General features: G+C 42.3%; 1 pseudogene; it reads left to right on the forward strand.

The window, feature by feature from the left end:
• The first annotated feature begins 10,507 nt into the window (after positions 1–10,507).
• LOC122050462 lies at positions 10,508–20,875 on the forward strand (annotated as a pseudogene).
• Positions 20,876–21,147: the final 272 nt, after the last annotated feature.

Here is a 21,147-nt window from a genome sequence, read left to right on the forward strand (position 1 = left end):
CTCGGGTATGGTCAAAAAGTTCTGTCTTTTCCAGTTTATTATGCCCAGCCGTTCACGTCTTTTTTCGAAACTTTCTAATTAGTGATTGGCTTTCCATCGGGTGAGAGAATGTTCGAGGCACTACCAACCTCCTTGCGATCTGGTCTATCACATCCGATGTAAATGACCTGACACTTACCTTTTCCGGCCGCCACGTCGCGCGAACCACTCGCTCTTTTCCCCTGATCCTTAGCATCCGTTGGACTAGAAAGCATTTTATTTTGTCTATAGTGGTATATTTCTCGAACCCTAAACCCTTCATCTTCTTCTCAACCTCATTTCTCCTCTGGCACCATTCTCTTGTTGCCGTTTGCAACCAAAAAAACTTCGTATCTGCTACTTCTTGACGTTCCTCTTTATCGCCCCCAGTAAGTAATCTATTGTTTCCCTAGCTTATACCTTTGTCCATGGCTGAGGAAGCTATTGCTCCTTGGTATGTCCATATGTCTTCTATCTTTGATAAGAATGCTAGATTATCCATCCGTCGTCAATATGAAATTCCTAAGGAATATAGAATCATAATCCCAACATCGAATGATCGACCTCATCATCCTCCTGATAACTGCGTGACTTTTTTCAGGGATCAGTTGATAGGGGGTTTAAGGTTCCCTATCCCCTCTTTCTTGATTGAAATAAGTCAATATTTCGACATCCCCCTGCAACAATTTGTACCTAATGCTTTTCGTTATCTATGTGGCACTTACATGCTTTTCCGTTTATGAGACATTCCTCCTACTCCTCAGAATTTCTTCATGTTTGCCTACCCTAAACTCTCTGAGCCTGGTGTTTTCTTGTTCCAGTCGCGAACTAAAATAGTTCTTTTTGGTGATATGCCATCGTCTCTCAAGGCCTGGAAATCCCGTTTTTTCTTCCTAAAGTTTCCCGGACCCATACCTTGGTATCATGCTTGGAAATCCTTCTCACCTCCTTTGCCCGATGTTAGAGAGCTTCATCTGCTTCCCTCTTTTCCCGTTTATTGTGAGAAGCTACTAGGTCATCGGCTCTCTATTTCAAAATGGTTGAAAGTTGAACTTCTGTATCTATTTGGCTTAAGTCCCGTCAAACCTGATACCCCCATTTCCTTAGGTAACATCTTGCCCCTTCTTTACTGCTTTTAATTACCTAAACCGTTTCTTCTTTTCATACAGTGGAGAACTTCTATGATGCTTTGATCAATGACGAACTACGTGTGGAGGAAGACCTACTTCGTGCTAAGGAGGCTGAATTCCTAGCTGCTCTGGCCCCTCCCCCTGTAAGTGAAGGGCCAACTATTTTAGCCGAAGTGCCTAGCTCATCGGGGCTTCATGAGGCTCCAGGAGGTTCTTCTAGGGATCTTGCTGCGCAGATCCTCTCTGATCCTACTTCCACTATTCCATCTCCCACAGCTGTTACTGTCTCCTCATCTGCCTCTATTCCTCTTATTGAGCTTACATCCCCTGGTAGCTCTGATAAACCCATAACTGAAATTTCTACGGGCAAGCGTCCGAGACGCAAGCTAACCAGGGCTCCTCCTCCAAAAAGGAGGCTCATTCTTTCTGCCGATGAGCTAGCTTCAGAAGATTTTGTGTCAACTGGTCTTCTTTCCGATGAGCCCACATTAGCAGAACTTTATCCTTCCTTGAATTTTCCTACCTCTCATTTTCCTAAAACTAGTACTTCTGGTGATGTTTCTTTTACTTTTCCTTTGTCTATTCCGACTTCAGGATCTTTACCCTCTTCATCTTCTTCTTACTTGGTTTTTGCTCCACCATCTATCCCTACTTCTTCCTTCTCAGCTGGCTCTTCTACCATTCCTGTCCTCCCCATATTACTGGGGGGTTCTTTTGCTAATTCTTGGGATGAAGTTTGCCCCTTTTTTGAGGGGCTTTCCATCCCTGAAGCGATTGACCGTTTTTCTCAAAAAGAGAATAAGGTATGATTATATACTCCTGTTTTTTGTTTCTGAAATACTATCTCACAGTTTTGAATATGCTCCCAGCGGTGGCTAGAGAACATGGGTTTCTCCCGACTATTACACATCTTATACATTGAGAACGAAAAATTGAAATCGGAGAACAAAAGGCTGCAACAGCAAGTTACCGAATTGTCTTCTGCCGAATTTTCTGCTGCCGCCAAGAAGCAACTTGAAACTCAAATTGAGAGTCTTGAAGCCCAATTCAAATTGGTTATGGACCTCAATCAAGAGTTGACCTCAAAACTTGGCGAGTTAAAAGATAATTATGAAGCAGAGTTGAGTGAGAAGTTGAAGGCCTTGCAATTGAAAGAAAACGAGGTGGCATCTCTAAACAGTTCCCTTGATTTAACCAAAGCCGAGGTTGCTGCTAGGGAAAATGAATTGAAAACCTCTCAGATGGCGTTAGTGGTCTATAAGGAGCATGAAGATGTTCGTTACAAAGAACGAGCTACTGCCATGATTGAGTCTAATGAATTCAACCGACCGATTGTGAGATCCATCTTGTCTGCTTTTACTGCAGGGGCCAAAGGAGCAATTCGACAATTGGAAGAGGAGGGCTACTTAGTGCGCGTTCCTCCTCTCAATTTCCTGAACCGTCGCAGACTCATTGAAGAAAGGCCTCCTGATTTGTACCCAAAACTAACTCTAACTTAATTTCCGGTTATTGTAAAAAAGGGGGATCGAGACTTTGCCATGATCCTCCGACAAACTTATGTGGTTCTGAACGGTATCTCTGGATTGCTAATCTTACTTTATCTTTAGATAATTTGTCGGTTTTATGTAAATGTACCAAATGTCACTTGGCGTATCCATGCTCAATCTTTCCCTACGACTAATTCTCCAATAACCTGGCCGATATATAAGTACCGCCCGATATTTCGATGAGACTTCCGATATCGGTCGATTTATCTTAATCGACCGATTTACCTCCTTGTCAGGTCTTATGGGTATTAACATTACACATCCTATGCGATGGCTTATACTGAGTCTTTAGTCAACGGATCTGGGTTGCTTTTTGTCCCAGTCGATTTATCAGGATGGTTTGATTTAACCCAGTTTCACCTATTGATTAATATCCGATGCTCAACTTATATTATACTACACCCATGCTTTGAGCCTATGCTTATAATACTAATTTTGGCTTTGTCTTTATGAAGTCTCTTCAAAAATTACTTCTAAGGAAACTTTACACCTTTTCCGAGGAAGTTTATTTGACTTCATCTCTTTCCCTTGATTTTATTCTCTGATATTATTACCTATTTATGACGATTGACATTCTAAGCACCTTTTATTCTCCTTTTCCCTTTCGTCTCTTCTGTTTAGAGGTTTTAGCACAGGACTAGAAGAGGGATAAGGGTTTACGGAATCTTCTTCTGCTTCCTTCTGTTCATCTTTTCACTTCTCAATTCCTTTTCTTTTAACCCCTTCTCTCTATGGCGGTTTCTTCTCCGGCATGGTTCCTCTTGTGTTCTTCTAACCTCATAGATACAGAAGAAGTGGACCTGCAGGCAACTTATGATTTTCCCTCTTACATTATCCGTCCTGCTCCTCATGAGGGTCCTCACCTTCCTCCCTTAGGATGCATCTCCATCTTCAGGGACCAAGTCTTGCAAGGTTTCAGATTTCCCCTTCACCCTTTCTTTTGTGAGGTTAGCCGTTATTTTGCTATCCCGCTCAACCAGTTCGTCCCTCAATCCTTTTCCATTCTAATAGGCTTCGTTGGAGTATCCAAACTGTTAGATTTCCCGCCGTCTCCTCATCTTTTCCATCACTTCTTCATCCCTCGTCGGGTAGATGTTGGTGTTTTTAAGTTTCAGTCTCGTCCCAAGGCCATTCTGTTTAATCGCATTCCCCCTCAAGGTGAATGGTATAAATTTTTTTTTTATATGCGTCTTCCCTCTCCTCCTCCATTTCCAATTCAATGGATACATGACCTACCCCCGCTTCCTGACACTCATGGTCTTCTCAATGATCCCTCTGTCACGTCTGCTCTACCTAAACTGCGAGGGGCAAAGTTCAGTTTGCCGCATCTGATCGAAGAGGGTTTGATGTTTCCTTTCGGGATAGGCCACATTGACACTCTCTTGAACAGTTCCTTTGGTAGGTATAATTATTTTGTCTTGCCTATACTAATTAGCATATCCTTTTTTGATAATGGTGTTTGCTATCTATATTGCAGCTGATGCTCTTCTTCCAGCCTTCATGTATAAAAATTCTGCTATGACTAAGTCTTTTATCAATAGCCTTGGGGAGGAATGGTTACATACCCGCCGATCCGATCCTAATCCCTCTACTCTGGGATTGCTTTCAGAGGAAGAACGATAGGCAGAGGCTGCCTCACTTGCCGAAGAGGAAGAAGAAGAGCCTTTTGTTACCTTAGTTCAGAAGCCAAATCTTACTAAAACTTCTCCTTTTAGAGACTTCTTTGGTACTTTTGTGCAAACTCCTCTTATCCCAGCACCCATCTCTCTTGAGAGAGGTAAGGCCCCGACAGCTCCCACTCATCTTATCTCTAATCCTGCTCTTAGGATGATGAGACCTGGCCTGCTTATCCCTTCTTCTTCTATTGTTTCAGCTTCCCCGATTTCTGCTCCTGAGAAGGATGATATTCCTCCTGCGTTTTCTGCTCCTTTGGCATTGGCCTTGCCCCCCTTGGCCTCTAGGTCTCGAGCTAAACGGACGCCTTGTCGGAAATCTTCTCCAAATATTAGTCCTTCAGCTGTTGAATTCCCCTCCCCTGTCTTACCATCGATTCCATCTACTTATTTTTCTGCTCCTCTTGTTTCTGCTTTTCCTCCTATTGTGTCTTCTTCTTCTTCTCTACCTCCTGTGTCCTCCATTCCCCGTCCTTTGTTCAGACAAGCTTTGGGTCTTCCTTCTCAATTGGGACGACCCTCTGAACCGTCTAGCTATGGCTCGTTACAACTACAGGGCTTATTAACTGAATCTTGGTCACAAGGTCAAGAGCAGCTAAGGGGCCTCAGTCTTCCTCATCGAGCTGATCGTCACAATCGCCAGGCAATAGCAGTAAGCATTTTTGATTACATGCTATCAATTTTGTCTACTGATTCATAATTACCTTGCCTTTTTGTTTAGTTACTTGCCTCAAGTTTACAAATTGACCAGCTACTCATAGCTAAAGATCAGGAGAACCAGAAGTTAAAAACTCAATTGGAAACATTGAGGGCCGCGCCTCCTTCTTCTACTAGTGACCTGCCTCAATTACAAGAGAAGGTGGCCTTACAGGATCAACAATTGGGGATCCTAAAACAAGAGTTGGAAGAATGCCAGCAACTATTAAAAGACAAAGAGCTGGCTAGAAAAACCTTAGAATTACAGGTGGATCGACTGCATTCCGGTCTTCGATTGGAGATCGCCCTAAAAGAGAAAGCTCTCTTAGATGCTTCTCAGAAAAGTCTTATTTTAGAGAAAGTAGAGAAGCTTTATAATGCCTGTCTTTCTGGCCAAGCTCAGGACCTTGCTTCTCATGATTTCACTATTCTACAGGAACAAGAGCTGAGGAAAGCTCAAGATAATGAATTATCACTGATCCAGAAGGAATTGGAACAGCTAAGATCGGAGAAGGATGTTTTAAAAGAACAAAACACAAAGCTGCAAGCTGATTTCCAGAATTATAAGGAGCAGGAAAAGAGTCGGTGGGAAGAATGGCGGCAAGCTTACTTACAGTCCCCAGCATTTGTCTGGGAATTTGTTCGCAGGATAGTGGGTGCGCTAAATCATTCCGTATTGGGAGTTCTCCAACAGCTAAAAGAGGGTGGATATCTACCCAGGGAACCTCCCATTTCTTTCATAAATCGCCGCAGGCTTAATGAAGAACTACCCTCAGATTTGAAAGGCCCTTTTCCAAATGTTTAAGGAAATTATTCATAAAAACTTGTAAAGTAAGAACTGACAGTGGGAAAAAGTGCAGTTGATACTGAGTAATTAAGTACTTGCAAGGTGTAAGAAAACTTTAACACTTACTTGCTTTTTCTTTATGCTAGTTTAAGAATACCCCTTCCTGACATGCTTTTGATTGCTAAATATAAACTTTATTAGAAAATCCCTTGTTCATCTTTCAGAGTTAAGCCTTGTCCTGATGGATTTTTCCTTAAGTAACATCTGGTATGCTTTGTATCTCCCCGAGGATGAATGATCTTAGTTGAGACTGGATACGGAATTGTATAAAATTATTGATCTTCAGGCTGAGTATAATATCCCAGCCGGATTTTGAATAAAGACTTTCATATATCTGGGCTCTCGTATAGAATCCCTTCTCAATTCCTGCTTAATTAGGCTTCGAAGCCAGGAGATTCCCTGATTAATTATGCCTTGCGCTAGTTTGAAATCTCATATTTCTTTTGTGAAAACTTGCCTGATGTATTTTATAGAATTTCCCGATCGGCTCTGGTTTATAGTCTCCGGTTCCTCCTATGAAGACCCGACCGAATTACTTCATAGAATTTCCCGATCGACTTTGGTTTTTAGTCTCCGGTTCCTCCTATGAAGACCCGACCGAATTACTTCATAGAATTTCCCGATCGACTCTGGTTTATAGTCTCCGGTTCCTCCTATGAAGACCCGACCGAATTACTTCATAGAATTTCCCGATCGACTTTGGTTTATAGTCTCCGGTTCCTCCTATGAAGACCCGACCAAATTACTTTATAGAATTTCCCGATCGACTTTTTCTCTGGAATAGTTTAGAGTCTCCGGTTCTTCCTATGAAGGCCCGTCCGGGTTACTTCATAGAATTTCCCGATCGACTTTTTCTCTGGAATAGTTTAGAGTCTCCGGTTCTTTCTATGAAGGCCCGTCCGGGTTACTTCATAGAATTTCCCGATCGACTTTGCTCTGAAATAGTTTAGAGTCTCCGGTTCCTCCTATGAAGACCCGACCGAATTATTTCATAGAATTTCCCGATCAACTTTTTCTCTGGAATAGTTTAGAGTCTCCGGTTCTTCCTATGAAGGCCCGTCCGGGTTACTTCATAGAATTTCCCGATCGACTTTGCTCTGAAATAGTTTAGAGTCTCTGGTTCCTCCTATGAAGACTCGATCGAATTACTTCATAGAATTTCCCGATCGACTTTTTCTTTGGAATAGTTTAGAGTCTCCGGTTCTTCCTATGAAGGCACGTCCGGGTTACTTCATAGAATTTTTCGATCGACTTTTTCTCTGGAATAGTTTAGAGTCTCCGGTTCTTCCTATGAAGGCCCGTCCGGGTTACTTCATAGAATTTCCCGATCGACTTTTTCTCTGGAATAGTTTTGAGTCTCCGGTTCTTCCTATGAAGGCTCGTCCGGGTTACTTCATAGAATTTCCCGATCGACTTTGCTCTGAAATAGTTTAGAGTCTCCGGTTTCTCCTATGAAGACCCGACCGAATTACTTCATAGAATTTCCCGATCGACTTTTTCTCTGGAATAGTTTAGAGTCTCCGGTTCTTCCTATGAAGGCCCGTCCGGGTTACCTCATAGAATTTCCCGATCGACTTTTTCTCTGGAATAGTTTAGAGTCTCCGGTTCTTCCTATGAAGGCCCGTCCGGGTTACCTCATAGAATTTCCCGATCGACTTTGTTTTATACGAAAGTATAATATTTGGGCTAACCTCATGTTGGCTCATAATTCCTTGAGGGGAGCTGAATAAGCCTTTAGGATTTCCCCTTATTTTATTGCTTGAAAAATAGAAAGGAGGCTTCTCTTGATACTTATCAATTTGTATGAACCACATTTATTTCCTGTGTCAATATTTATCTTGCTTGGCTTTCATCAAAAGAAACAAAGTACATAAACTGCAAGTATCTCAATTCACCACTGTGAACATATTTAAAGCAGTAGGATCAAATCAGGCTCGATAGGGTTGCAAATGATTAGCGCTCCAAGGGCGTTCCAACATTTCCTTCGGCATCTTGGAGATAGTATGAGCCTGACGCGAGCTTTTCTATCACTTTATAAGACCCTCCCCATTGTGGTGCCAACTTACTGACATCTCCCACAGGCTTAACTCGTTTCCAAACCAAATCCCCTACTTGGAAGAATCTGGGGATGACTCTTTTGTTATAATTCTGTCTCATCCGCTGTCGATAAGATATAAGACGAGTAGCAGCTTTATCTCTTATTTCCTTGATCAGGTCCAGCTCCATAAGTCGTCGATCTCTATTATCCTCATCAAACAATTGTCTTCTGTCAGACTCTACTCCTACCTCAATGGGGATCACTGCTTCTCCTCCATAGACTAACTGGAAAGGAGTGATTCCTGTAGCTTCACGAGGTGTAGTACGATATGCCCAGAGAACACTGGGTAACTCGTCTACCCAGCTACCTCCGACATGATCCAGCTTAGTTTTCAGTCCTCTAATAATCTCCCTATTAGTTACTTCTGCTTGACCATTGCTTTGCGGGTAAGCTACAGAGGTGAAGGCCTGGGTAATCCCATAACTTTGACACCAGTCTAGGATTCTATCGCCTTGAAACTGCCTTCCATTATCAGAGACCAACTTATGAGAAATGCCGAACCTGCAGATTATATTTTTCCATAAGAATTTAATGACTGCGTCTTCTGTAATCCTAGCAAGTGGTTCTGCCTCCACCCATTTAGAGAAATAATCCACAGCCACCAACAAGAACCTCCTCTGTGCAGCAGCCATAGGAAATGGACCCACTATGTCCATACCCCACTGATCAAAGGGACACGAGACTATAGAGGTTCTCAATAACTGGGTAGGGTGATGTAATATATTCTGATGCTTTTGACAAGAAATACAAGTTCTTACCAGTTTAGCGGCATCTTCATGTAGAGTAGGCCAGAAATATCCCGCTAAGAGGATTTTATGAGCCAAAGATCTTCCTCCTATATGACTACCACAAGAACCTTGATTCACCTCCTGTAAAACAAATTGTGTATCTTCTGTGCCCACACACTTGAGCAAGGGTCTGGAAAAAGCCCTTTTATATAATTGCTCTCCCACCATAGTATATTGAGCAGCTCGTTTCTTGAATACCCTGGCTTGTTCTGTATCTTTCGGAAGAAGACCTTGCTGTAAATATAATATGATTTGAGTTCGCCAATCACCCTGAATTTCTATATCGGTTTGTCTCTCAATACAGGAAATTAACAGAGTCTGTTCTACTGGTCGATCAAGACTCCATGGCACTACAACAAAGGCTAGTTTAGCTCACTACAAGAAAAACGTCATTCAACAACACTCAAACGACAACAATTTTATACCAAACCGTTGTCTTTTTGCCTTTTAACAACGATTTTAACAAAAACTGTTGTCTTTTAGTAATTTTTTTGGTCTATGACAACGGTTTTTAAAAACTGTTGTCTATTTATGTTTTTTTGGGGATACAACAACGGTTTTTAAAGGGTACGACAACAATTTTTTAAAATTGTTGTCTATGTACGCTTTTTTGGGATTACGACAACGGTTTTTAAAAACCGTTGTCTATTAAGTGTTGTTGAATGCGATTGTTTTTTCTTTCGCCACTTTTTCTCCTTCGTCATTTTTCTGTCTATTAAGTGTTGTTTATGCCTTGTTTTTTTGTCTCTTTCCCAAAACCCTACTCTTCGCCGCCTCCTCCTCACCGCCCTCTTCGTCGCCTCCCTCCTCACCACCCTCTTCGCCGCCTCCCTCCTCACCACCCTCTTCACCGCCTTCTTCGCCGCCTCCCTCCTCACCGCCCTCTTCGCCGCCTCCCTCCTCACCACCCTCTTCATTGCCTCCTTCCTCGCCGCCCTCTTCGTCGCCTCAACTTTCGGCCTCGCCACCTCCTCCTCGCGGCCTCTACTTTCAGCCATCTTCACCGCCTCCTCCTCGTCGCCTCGACTTTCAGCCATCTTTGTTGCCTCCTTCTCACCAGCGCCTCCTCCTCGCCACCTCGACTTTCATCCATCTTCGCTGCCTCCTCACTAGTGCCTCCTCACTTCTGCCGCTGGAATCATCGACACAAAATGACATGATGGATAAAGGTACCACAAACTATTTCCTTTATCTGCAACAATGACATAGACAAAAGTGTTGTTTTTGTTGCTCAAGCAAGGAACAAGCTGATACAAACTCTGGGCCTCGATTCTTCTGCTACAACTCATGAAACTTGCCTACCAACCATTTTGGTAATGGTCGAAGCCAGAGCTTGAAAGATCGGAGGGTGACAAAGATTGGGAAGGGAGGCCACAGCTTCCACTCGCAAACTTCAGATCCACCAAGCGGATCGTGCCGCTTTTGTAAGATAGATGAGTGATCAAGTAGTGTGTGGAGCCGATGGAGATGGTGGCTTTGTCGCCGTCGCAGGTGAGCTCGTACATCCGATCCCCGCACTGAGGCAGATCAGTTGTTCGACGAAATGGGTGGCTGATGTCGTGGAACAGACCGCAAGAGAAGGGAGCACAAGCTTCTTGGCTCCACTGCTGCTGCTGCTGCCCCGTAGCTTTAACAGCAGCCTGGGACAGGAGGAGGAAGAGTAGCGGCAGAAGCAGAGCGTAGAAGCTGCGCCATGATGCTTTGCAGGCCATGGCCATGCAAAGGGATCGAGAGCTATTCTTGGTAGATGTCTTCTTCATCTATCTCAAGGGAAACTACAAGAATTGGGTATTGATCAGCAGGCAATCACGTTTACGCGGGTTATAAGTTGGGGACAGGAGTCCCAGATCGATATCACGGAGCAGGGAACATTGGCCACCCCATTTCAGTCCCCTATTTGTACCTTTTAGATTATACAAAAAGAATGAAAATTTATAACTAAGAATGTTATAAATTGTCCAAGAATGATTACCAGGGGAGTCTCTTCTCCTGCTTCAGCGGCATCCTTTTCTGTCTTCGTTTCCAAGGGAGTCTCTTCGTCAGCTCGGTTTCGGTGCGCCGCCGGGCAAACTGGGTTCTTCATGTTGGGTTTTTCGGGCCGCGAAAACCGCTTTTCGCGTCGCGGAAACCCCGAATCACCCAAAGCCATAGATCCGTGCAAGGAAAGCCGAATGAAAAATTACGAGTACGAGTTTTAAATATTTTAGATCTACTCCTAGATCTATGTGTTAAGAATATACCTTGAAGCGTGCCCTTTCGCGTTCCCGCTCGTCCAAGGAGTTGCCGGATCTCTAGACCATCAAGCGTCAGTCCTCTAGAAGTATCCACACGAACAATTCTTGATGGAGAAAACCTAAACAAAGGTGTGCTAGCACCTTGATAGGTCACGGCAAGGAAGAGGAGGGAGAGCAAGGAGAGAGCACAAGGAAGAAGAAGGAGTAAATGAGGAGTTGAATGAAAAATGAATTTCATTCCCACCTCTAAAGTGGCCGGCCACATTTGGTTGTGTAACCCTCATTTCCACTTAATTACAATTAAGTGGAGGCCATTAAGAGGTGTTGTGTAACTCCTATGATGTGGCACATCATGAAGATGTGGACCATTACCATTGTTCCACATCTTGCCACCTCACAATGATGTGGCAAATGAGTAACCTCCACTCATTTAATGTGGCCAACCCACATTAAATGCAATGGAGGCTTGTAACCTCCATGAGGTGGCAAAGCAAGATGATGTGGAACAACACTATTGGTCCACATCTTGCCACCTCACTCATGATGTGGCAAAGAGTCAAGTCAAACTTGACTCTTCCTCTTCCTCTCTAGTCAAGTCAAACTTGACTCAATCTCTCTCATGGTTGATCTAATCAAATCATTTGATTCAAGCCAACTTAATATAATGAATCTAATTCATTAAATTAAATTGATCTAATGAGTCATAATCTAAATTAGACTCATTAAATACATGAATCAATTTGAATCTAACTCAATTAGCCCAATTTGGATTACTCTTAATCCAATTTGATTCATCAAATGAATCTAATCCTCTTGGTTCATCGTATGAACCAAATATCCATCTAATTGTCCTTAGTGTGTGACCCTATAGGTTCTTGTAACGTTGGCAATGCCCTAATTAGGAGCATAAGTAATGAGCGGTATCTAGCAACACATCATTACTACCCAAGTTACAAGAATGTCGAGATCCAACATCACCTTGTGACTACTAATTGTGACTCCTCACAATATATGACAAGTGTCCTTCTATCCTAGACATCTAGATTGATCAATATGAGGCATAGACCGTGTCATCCTATAATCAATCTAAATCTTGAACTCCAAGTAGACTCACTCGATCAAATGAGCTCAACATATAATGTTGACTCATTTGGGCATGGCCATGCACTTAGTGGTCTCACTCTATCAAGAATATCGATGTCGCTCCCGTCATATGGGAGGGATAGATCCCATCTACATCACTCACATCCCTCTACATAATTCGTTATATACCCAGTAATCGCCTTTATAGTCCACCCAGTTACGGGTGACGTTTGACGAAACCAAAATACATAACTCCTTATGTAGGAATCCATGGTGACTTCAGGTCTAAGGACTAGTAGTCATACTAATAGCCACATGAGAAAGTATATGACACTCATATAAAGATCCATGATACTTTCTCATGGCGGGTCATTCAGTATACATTCTCCAATGCATACCCATGTGTCAACTTGATATCTCCATATCCATGACTTGTGAGATCAAGTCATCGAGTTGACCTACATGCTAGTCTTATTGTATTAACATTGTCCCTGAATGTTAATACTCGACTAGAAATGATTTAGAGTAGTGTTCCCTATATTATCTCACTATCGATTCAACCAATCGATTGATATAGGTAAGAACCTTCTACTCAAGGACGTTACTATACTTATTTTATCTGGCACTAATACAAATAAGCATAACAACCAAAAACTAAATGCCTTAATATATATATACAAGAATATGATATACATGAGTCCATATAATCATCAAATGATTGGCTCTAGGGCTCTAACTAACAATCTCCCACTAGCACTAGTGGCAATCAGTATAGGCTCTAAGGCCTAATGACCTAGTGTGACCATCATGCTTCCTCTGTGCCAAAGCCTTGGTCAAGGGATCTGCGATGTTAGCCTCTGTAGGTACTCTGCAAATCTTCACATCTCCTGTATCGATAATCTCTCGAATGAGATGGAAGCGTCGTAGTATATGCTTGGTCCGCTGGTGTGAGCGAGGTTCCTTCGCCTGTGCTATAGCTCCATTGTTGTCACAATAGAGCTCAACTGGGTCAGCGATGCTAGGAACCACCCCAAGTTCAGTGATGAACTTACGGATCCAAACTGCCTCCTTTGCTGCCTCTGATGCAGCAATGTACTCGGCTTCTGTTGTAGAATCAGCTACTGTATCCTGCTTCGAACTCTTCCAGCTGATAGCACCACCATTTAAGCAAAACACAAACCCTGACTGCGATCAGTAATCATCCTGATCGGTCTGGAAGCTGGCATCACTGTAACCCTTTACAGTTAGCTCATCATTGCCTCCATATATCAAGAAATATTCTTTAGTCCTTCTTAAGTACTTAAGAATATTCTTGACCGCTATCCAGTGACTTTCACCTGGATCTGACTGGTATCTGCTCGTCATGCTCAAAGTATACGAGACATCAGGTCGAGTACATAGCATGGCGTACATGATTGATCCTATGGCTGAGGCATAAGGGATCTGATCCATGCGGTCTCTCTACTCTCTAGAAGAGGGACCTTGAGTCTTCGAAAGACTCACGCCATGTGACATCGGCAGAAATCCCTTCTTGGAGTTCTGCATGGCAAACCGAAGGAGTACCTTGTCAATGTATGTACTCTGACTTAGGCCAAGCAATCTCTTAGATCTATCTCTATAGATCTGTATCCTTAGAATGCGGGATGCTTCACCTAAGTCCTTCATTGAGAAGCAACTCCCTAGCCAAGTCTTGACAGACTGAAGCATAGGGATGTCCTTCCCAATGAGCAGTATGTCATCCACATACAGTATGAGGAAGACAACTACGCCCCCTACAACCTTCTTGTAGACACAAGGCTCATCTTCGTTCTTGATGAAACCAAACTGTTTGATCGCATCATCGAATCGAAGATTCCAGCTCCGAGAAGCTTGCTTTAGTCCATAAATGGACCTATGCTGCTTGCATACTCTGCTAGTATGCTGTGGATCTACAAAAACCTCAGGTTGTGTCATGTACACATCCTCAAGTAGGTTTCCATTCAGAAACGCGGTTTTGACATCCATCTGCCATATCTCATAGTCATGGTAGGCTGCAATAGCAAGCATGATCCGAATGGACTTAAACATCGCTACTGGAGAAAAGGTTTCATCATAGTCAATACCATGAATCTGCTTGAAACCTTTAGCTACAAAGCGACCCTTATAGATAAGTCCATCCATGTCAGTCTTTCTCTTAAAGACCCACTTGCACCCAATGGGTTTTACTCCTTCAGGTGGATCAACCAAAGTCCATACTTGGTTGGTGTACATGGATTCCATCTCGGATCTCATGGCCTCTTGCCATTTCTCAGAATCTGGTCTCATCACAGCTTCCTGATAGGTGGTAGGCTCATCCTCTATGAGCACAATGTCATTATGGTCAGATAAGAGAAATGAGTATCTCTCAGGCTGATGATGTACCCTATCAGACCTGCGAAGAGGTATGTCTACTTGAACTGGTTGTTGTTCCCCAACTCCTTGTGGAACATCATCCACAACACTTTGTGGTTCCAGTTCAACTTCCATCGAGGCTTCAGTGCTAGTATTCGCATCTTTAACTTCTTCAAGATCGAACGTGCTCCCACTAGTCTTTCTAGAAACAAAGTCCCTTTCTGAAAAGACCCCAGTCTTTGCCACAACTACCTTGTGCTGACTGGGAATGTAGAAGTAATATCCCTTAGTTTCCTTGGGATATCCGATGAAATAGCACTTGTCGGATTTGGGTCCTAATTTGTCTGAGACTTGACGTCATACGTAAGCCTCACAATCCCAAATCCTCATGAAAGACACCTGGGCATCTCTCCCAGTCCATATCTTATATGATGTCTTTATCACGGCCTTGGATGGAACTCGGTTGAGAATGAAAGCTGCCGTGTCTAGAGCATATCCCCATAGATATGTCAGAAGATCTGTGTGACTCATCATAGATCGTACCATATCTAATAAGGTACGATTCCTCCTTTCGGATACACCATTCCACTGTGGTGTTCCAGGAGGAGTGAGTTGAGATAAAATCCCACACTCAGCTAAGTAGTCACGGAACTCATGGCTTAAGTATTCACCACCTCGATCTGATCGAAGTATTTTAATACTCTTGTCAAGCTGGTTCTGTACTTCATTCTTGAATTCTTTGAACTTTTCAAAGGATTCGGACTTATGTGTCATCAAGTACACATAACCATATCTACTGAAGTCATCAGTAAATGTGATGAAGTATCTATAACCGCCTCTAGCAGCGACATTGAAAGGGCCACATACATCACTATGTATGAGTCCTAACAAATCAGTTGCTCTCTCACTGTGCCCACTAAAGGGAGTCTTGGTCATCTTGCCTCGTAGGCATGACTCGCATACCTCATATGATTCAAAATCAAATGAGTCCAGCATATCATCCTTATGGAGCTGGGATAAGCGCTTGTCATTTATATGACCTAAGCGACAGTGCCAGAGGTAGGTTTGGTTCATATCATTTGACTTGAACCTCTTAGTATTTATGTTATAGATAGGGCTCTCAAGGTCTAGAATATAGAGTCCGTTTATCAGAGGTGCACTACAATAGAACATATCGTTTAAATAGACAGAACAACATTTGTTCTTTATTATAAACGAGAATCCTTTCTTGTCCAAACAAGAAACTGATATAATGTTCTTAGTCAAGGCAGGCACATAACAACAATCATCTAATTCTTGTACAAGCCCAGAGGGAAGAGATAGATGTTAAGTTCCTACAGCAATAGCAGCAACTCGTGCTCCATTGCCTACTCGTAGGTCTATCTCACCCTTCGTCAATGCCCTACTATTCCTCAGCGCTTGTACATTAGTACAAACGTGCGAAGCACATCCGGTATCTAATACCCAAGATGAAGAAATAGAGAGGTTGACTTCTATAACATGTATACCTGAAGTAGAAATCTTATTTCTCTTCTTCGTAAGATCTTCCAGGTATTCTTTGGAGTTCCTCTTCCAGTGCCTTGCTTGTCCTTGATATAGGTGACAAAGATGTTCAACCATATCGTAAGCGCTCATCAACTCATGTTGCTTCTGAAGCTCAGAGTTCATGGTTGCGAGCATAAGACAGGACACATCTAATGCGTCATCTTGATGCTTCTTGTAAGCATCCCGGTCAGCTCGCGTGGCAGTGGCAGGAGGAGCCTCCGGAATGGACTGCTCCAGAACATACAGTTTATGTTTCTGAGTGAGAACTATTCTCAGGTTCCTGTACCACTCCAGGAAATTTGCTCCGTTGAGCTTGTCCTTCTTAAGGACAGAATGCAGGGAGAAAGAGTTCGTATTCGGCGTCATGGTTATCTACAACAGAAAATTTGCAGAAATAAATATCATATTCTTTTAAAATCATTTAATTAGGCCTTTAAGTAAATGATGCTCCCACTGAATACTATAATTCTTGTGGGACAAGATCCACATCATACTAACCCTTGAGTTAGCTTTGGCTAATACGCCCAAGGCTTAGTATGATCGGTAGGTAACGATTACCAATTACATCTCTATGCAACTCTTGTTTATAAAATCAATATCCGCATTTATATTAAAACTCGAGTTAGCTTTGGCTAATACGCCCGAGAGTTAATATAGATGTGATTTTGACCTATCTTTTCCAACCGTTGGAAGAATGCCTATAGTTGACTCGATCTAACCGAGCAACTAGGAATACTCAATCTAATTGAGTTTGTATTCACCCATGCGTTGATAGGCGGGACCAAGATTGTCCCTCCGTACCCTACCAAGATAATATGTATTGCTCTGCTTTGGCAGATTCAACAATACATGTGATCGAGGTAGTGATAGGTATCACGGCACGGTTAGGCATTAGAGTTGGTTCGATCGAGATCTAATCTAATCGAAAAGGATGCATCTTGTGCACGACTTAGATCTAATCTAATCGCAAGGGTGCATCATGTGCACGACTTAGATCTAATCTAATCGTAAGGCACTAATTAATTAATTACTTATTAAACATGCATCATATACATAAGCAATTAACTAATTAATCTATTTGTGATTTAGTCATGGCCCTACTACGATCTTCTCAAGCCAATGAGAAGATCGAATGGTCAACCTAGGGTCAACAGCTTCTCCAAGCTCCTCCCTTTGACCACCTTGTGTTGCTCGTGCCCGCCTCGGAACTCCGTCTCGTGTGGACCCTCCACCGCTCCAATTTGTACATTACAATTTGAAACTCGAGTTACATTCGAGTCTAAATCTAATTTACAACAATAATATAAGAGAAGGCACGACGCGCAGGTCGCGGAAAAAAAAAATAAAAACATACAACACGCGCAAACACATAACGGCACGCAGGCCGTATTATGAATTACAACACAATCCAATCATATTGGGTTTTTGGGCCATGACTATCACAAAATTTATATATAATTCAAAATTATATATTTTCATAATTTTCTATAATTTTAAAATTAATTTTTACAATTTTTACGAGTAAAATTTCCCGGCGGTCCCCTTTAGCGGTTTCAACGGATCCCCTTGCGGGGCCCAGGGGAAGCGCCCCTACCCGCGATCTAACCATCGCGAGGGTTCCTTTGCGATTCAACAGCACCTAAACCCGCTGTCCCAAAACGATTTGGGCCGAGACATTGCCGTTTCGGAAAAATCTTCCCGACGGGTTCGTTTTTAGCGATTTCGGGTGCAATCGCGGAGCAAATCCCCTTGCGGGGTTAGGGGCAGTACCCCTACCCACGATCTAACCATCGTGAGTTGCTCCTTTGCGATCTAATGGCACCCAAGCCCGCTGTCCCAAATGGATTTGGGGCAAAACGAAGCCGTTTTGGAAAAATCTTTCCGGTAGCCGAAGCCTACAAGTGCCGAGACACTTGTGCTTCGCTTCTACGGAAAAATTACCCATAAAAACTATAAAATCATAATTTTACAGAAAATTACAGAAACTTTAGTTTTCATAAAACCAAAAATTAAACTCGTACAAGCCTTGCACGTGGCTCTTATACCACTGTTGGGTTTTTCGGGCCGCGAAAATCGCTTTTCGCGTCGCGGAAACCCCGAATCACCCAAAGCCGTAGATCCGTGCAAGGAAAGCCGAATGAAAAATTACGAGTACGAGTTTTAAATATTTTAGATCTACTCCTAGATCTATGTGTTAAGAATATACCTTGAAGCGTGCCCTTTTGCGTTCCCGCTCGTCCAAGGAGTTGCCGGATCTCTAGACCGTCAAGCGTCGGTCCTCTAGAAGTATCCACACGAACAATTCTTGATGGATAAAACCTAAACAAAGGTGTGCTAGCACCTTGATAGGTCACGGCAAGGAAGAGGAGGGAGAGCAAGGAGAGAGCACAAGGAAGAAGAAGGAGTAAATGAGGAGTTGAATGAAAAATGAATTTCATTCCCACCTCTAAAGTGGCCGGCCACATTTGGTTGTGTAACCCTCATTTCCACTTAATTACAATTAAGTGGAGGCCATTAAGAGGTGTTGTGTAACTCCTATGATGTGGCACATCATGAAGATGTGGACCATTACCATTGTTCCACATCTTGCCACCTCACAATGATGTGGCAAATGAGTAACCTCCACTCATTTAATGTGGCCAACCCACATTAAATGCAATGGAGGCTTGTAACCTCCATGAGGTGGCAAAGCAAGATGATGTGGAACAACACTATTGGTCCACATCTTGCCACCTCACTCATGATGTGGCAAAGAGTCAAGTCAAACTTGACTCTTCCTCTTCCTCTCTAGTCAAGTCAAACTTGACTCAATCTCTCTCATGGTTGATCTAATCAAATCATTTGATTCAAGCCAACTTAATATAATGAATCTAATTCATTAAATTAAATTGATCTAATGAGTCATAATCTAAATTAGACTCATTAAATACATGAATCAATTTGAGTCTAACTCAATTAGCCCAATTTGGATTACTCTTAATCCATTTTGATTCATCAAATGAATCTAATCCTCTTGGTTCATCGTATGAACCAAATCTCCATCTAATTGTCCTTAGTGTGTGACCCTATAGGTTCTTGTAATGTTGGCAATGCCCTAAACCCATTTAGGAGCATAAGTAATGAGCGGTATCTAGCAACACATCATTACTACCCAAGTTACAAGAATGTCGAGATCCAACATCACCTTGTGACTACTAATTGTGACTCCTCACAATATATGACAAGTGTCCTTCTATCCTAGACATCTAGATTGATTAATATGAGGCATAGACCGTGTCATCCTCTAATCAATCTAAATCTTGAACTCCAAGTAGACTCACTCGATCAAATGAGCTCAACATCTAATGTTGACTCATTTGGGCATGGCCATGCACTTAGTGGTCTCACTCTATCAAGAATACCGATGTTGCTCCCGTCATATGGGAGGGATAGATCCCATATATATCACTCACATCCCTCTACATAATTCGTTATATACCCAGTAATCGCCTTTATAGTCCACCCAGTTATGGGTGACGTTTGATGAAACCAAAGTACATAACTCCTTATGTAGGGATCCATGGTGACTTCAGGTCTAAGGACTAGTAGTCATACTAATAGCCACATGAGAAAGTATATGACACTCATATAACGATCCATGATACTTTCTCATGGTGGGTCATTCAGTATACATTCTCCAATGCATACCCATGTGTCAACTTGATATCTCCATATCCATGACTTGTGAGATCAAGTCATCGAGTTGACCTACATGCTAGTCTTATTGTATTAACATTGTCCCTGAATGTTAATACTCGACTCAGAATAATTTAGAGTAGTGTTCCCTATATTATCTCACTATCGATTCAACCAATCGATTGATATAGGTAAGAACCTTCTACTCAAGGACGTTACTATACTTATTTTATCTGGCACTAATATAAATAAGCATAACAACCAAAAACCAAATGCCTTAATATATATATACAAGAATATGATATACATGAGTCCATACAATCATCAAATGATTGGCTCTAGAACTCTAACTAACACTTCACCCGGCTGGGTCGCCTCATCAAGGAGAAGGCCAAGAGCGATGTTGATAAGCTCTTCTCCGGATTCTCCAAGACGCGTGAGAGTCTCTCCGTTGTGGATGAGCTCCTCCTCTACTGGAACCTCGCCGACACCGACCGAGTTCTGGATGAGCTCGAAGAGGTGGCTAAAAAAAGGATGATCATGCAGTGGGAAGAGTTGACTTTGATTTTCATTCGAATTTTTCTTGTAGTCACTTTTAGTGTCTGATTTCGGCCCAAAAATTTCGTTCAAGATCGTGGACAGCCTTCGGGAAGATATACTAGCGGGGAAGCTGAAGTCTGGAAGTGAGATAAAGGTGAACTTTTTCTTTCTTTAGCATCTTCCTTGTAGGTTTTTCCCCTTCAGTAACTGCCTAAGTTAATGCTCATTAACAAATATCTAGGAGGCTTTGAAGACGAGCGTGCTCTAGTTGTTGACAAGCAAGGGCAGTAAGACAAAGCTTCAGCTGGGATTTAGGTTCTAGACTTTGAATTATTCTTCATGTATTTTTATCCAATTGGTCTTTCATCCAAACTGGACTCAATTGCAAAGCCTTTGATTTCCATGTGCAACCAGAAAACCTGCAGTGATTATGATTGTTGGCGTTAATGGAGGGGGAAAGACAACGTCTCTTGGTAATCATTTTGATCTTGTATGTTCACTTGCACATTTTCCGTTTATGCTTTCACCTTAAAGAAAGTAGCGGAGTGTATTCTTTTCATCCTTAGGCTAGGTACTTTACCCAAGTTACTCAGGTTTATTTTTTGTGTAGGATTTACTTGTAAGATGTAACAGTGATCGCAAAATCTTTTTAGCAAAGTTCTTCTCAACTCATCTATTTGTGTTTAAATTTTGAAGTTAATTCTACCTCTCATTATGCTCCTGTATTGATTGCAACTAGACATGTAATTCATGTATAGAGATGAATTGGTTGCTGATTGATAAGGCAAGAGCTGCTCCTATTGTGTTGAAATAGTTATAAATTAGTAGCTAATCAAAATCTAGATAAAAAGGAGTTCACAGTTCTTCCTCTTCCATCTCATTGTGTGTTAACTAAGTTATTAC

The sequence above is a fragment of the Zingiber officinale genome, chromosome 3A (assembly GCF_018446385.1).
Source record: "Zingiber officinale cultivar Zhangliang chromosome 3A, Zo_v1.1, whole genome shotgun sequence".
Taxonomy (NCBI): domain Eukaryota; kingdom Viridiplantae; phylum Streptophyta; class Magnoliopsida; order Zingiberales; family Zingiberaceae; genus Zingiber; species Zingiber officinale.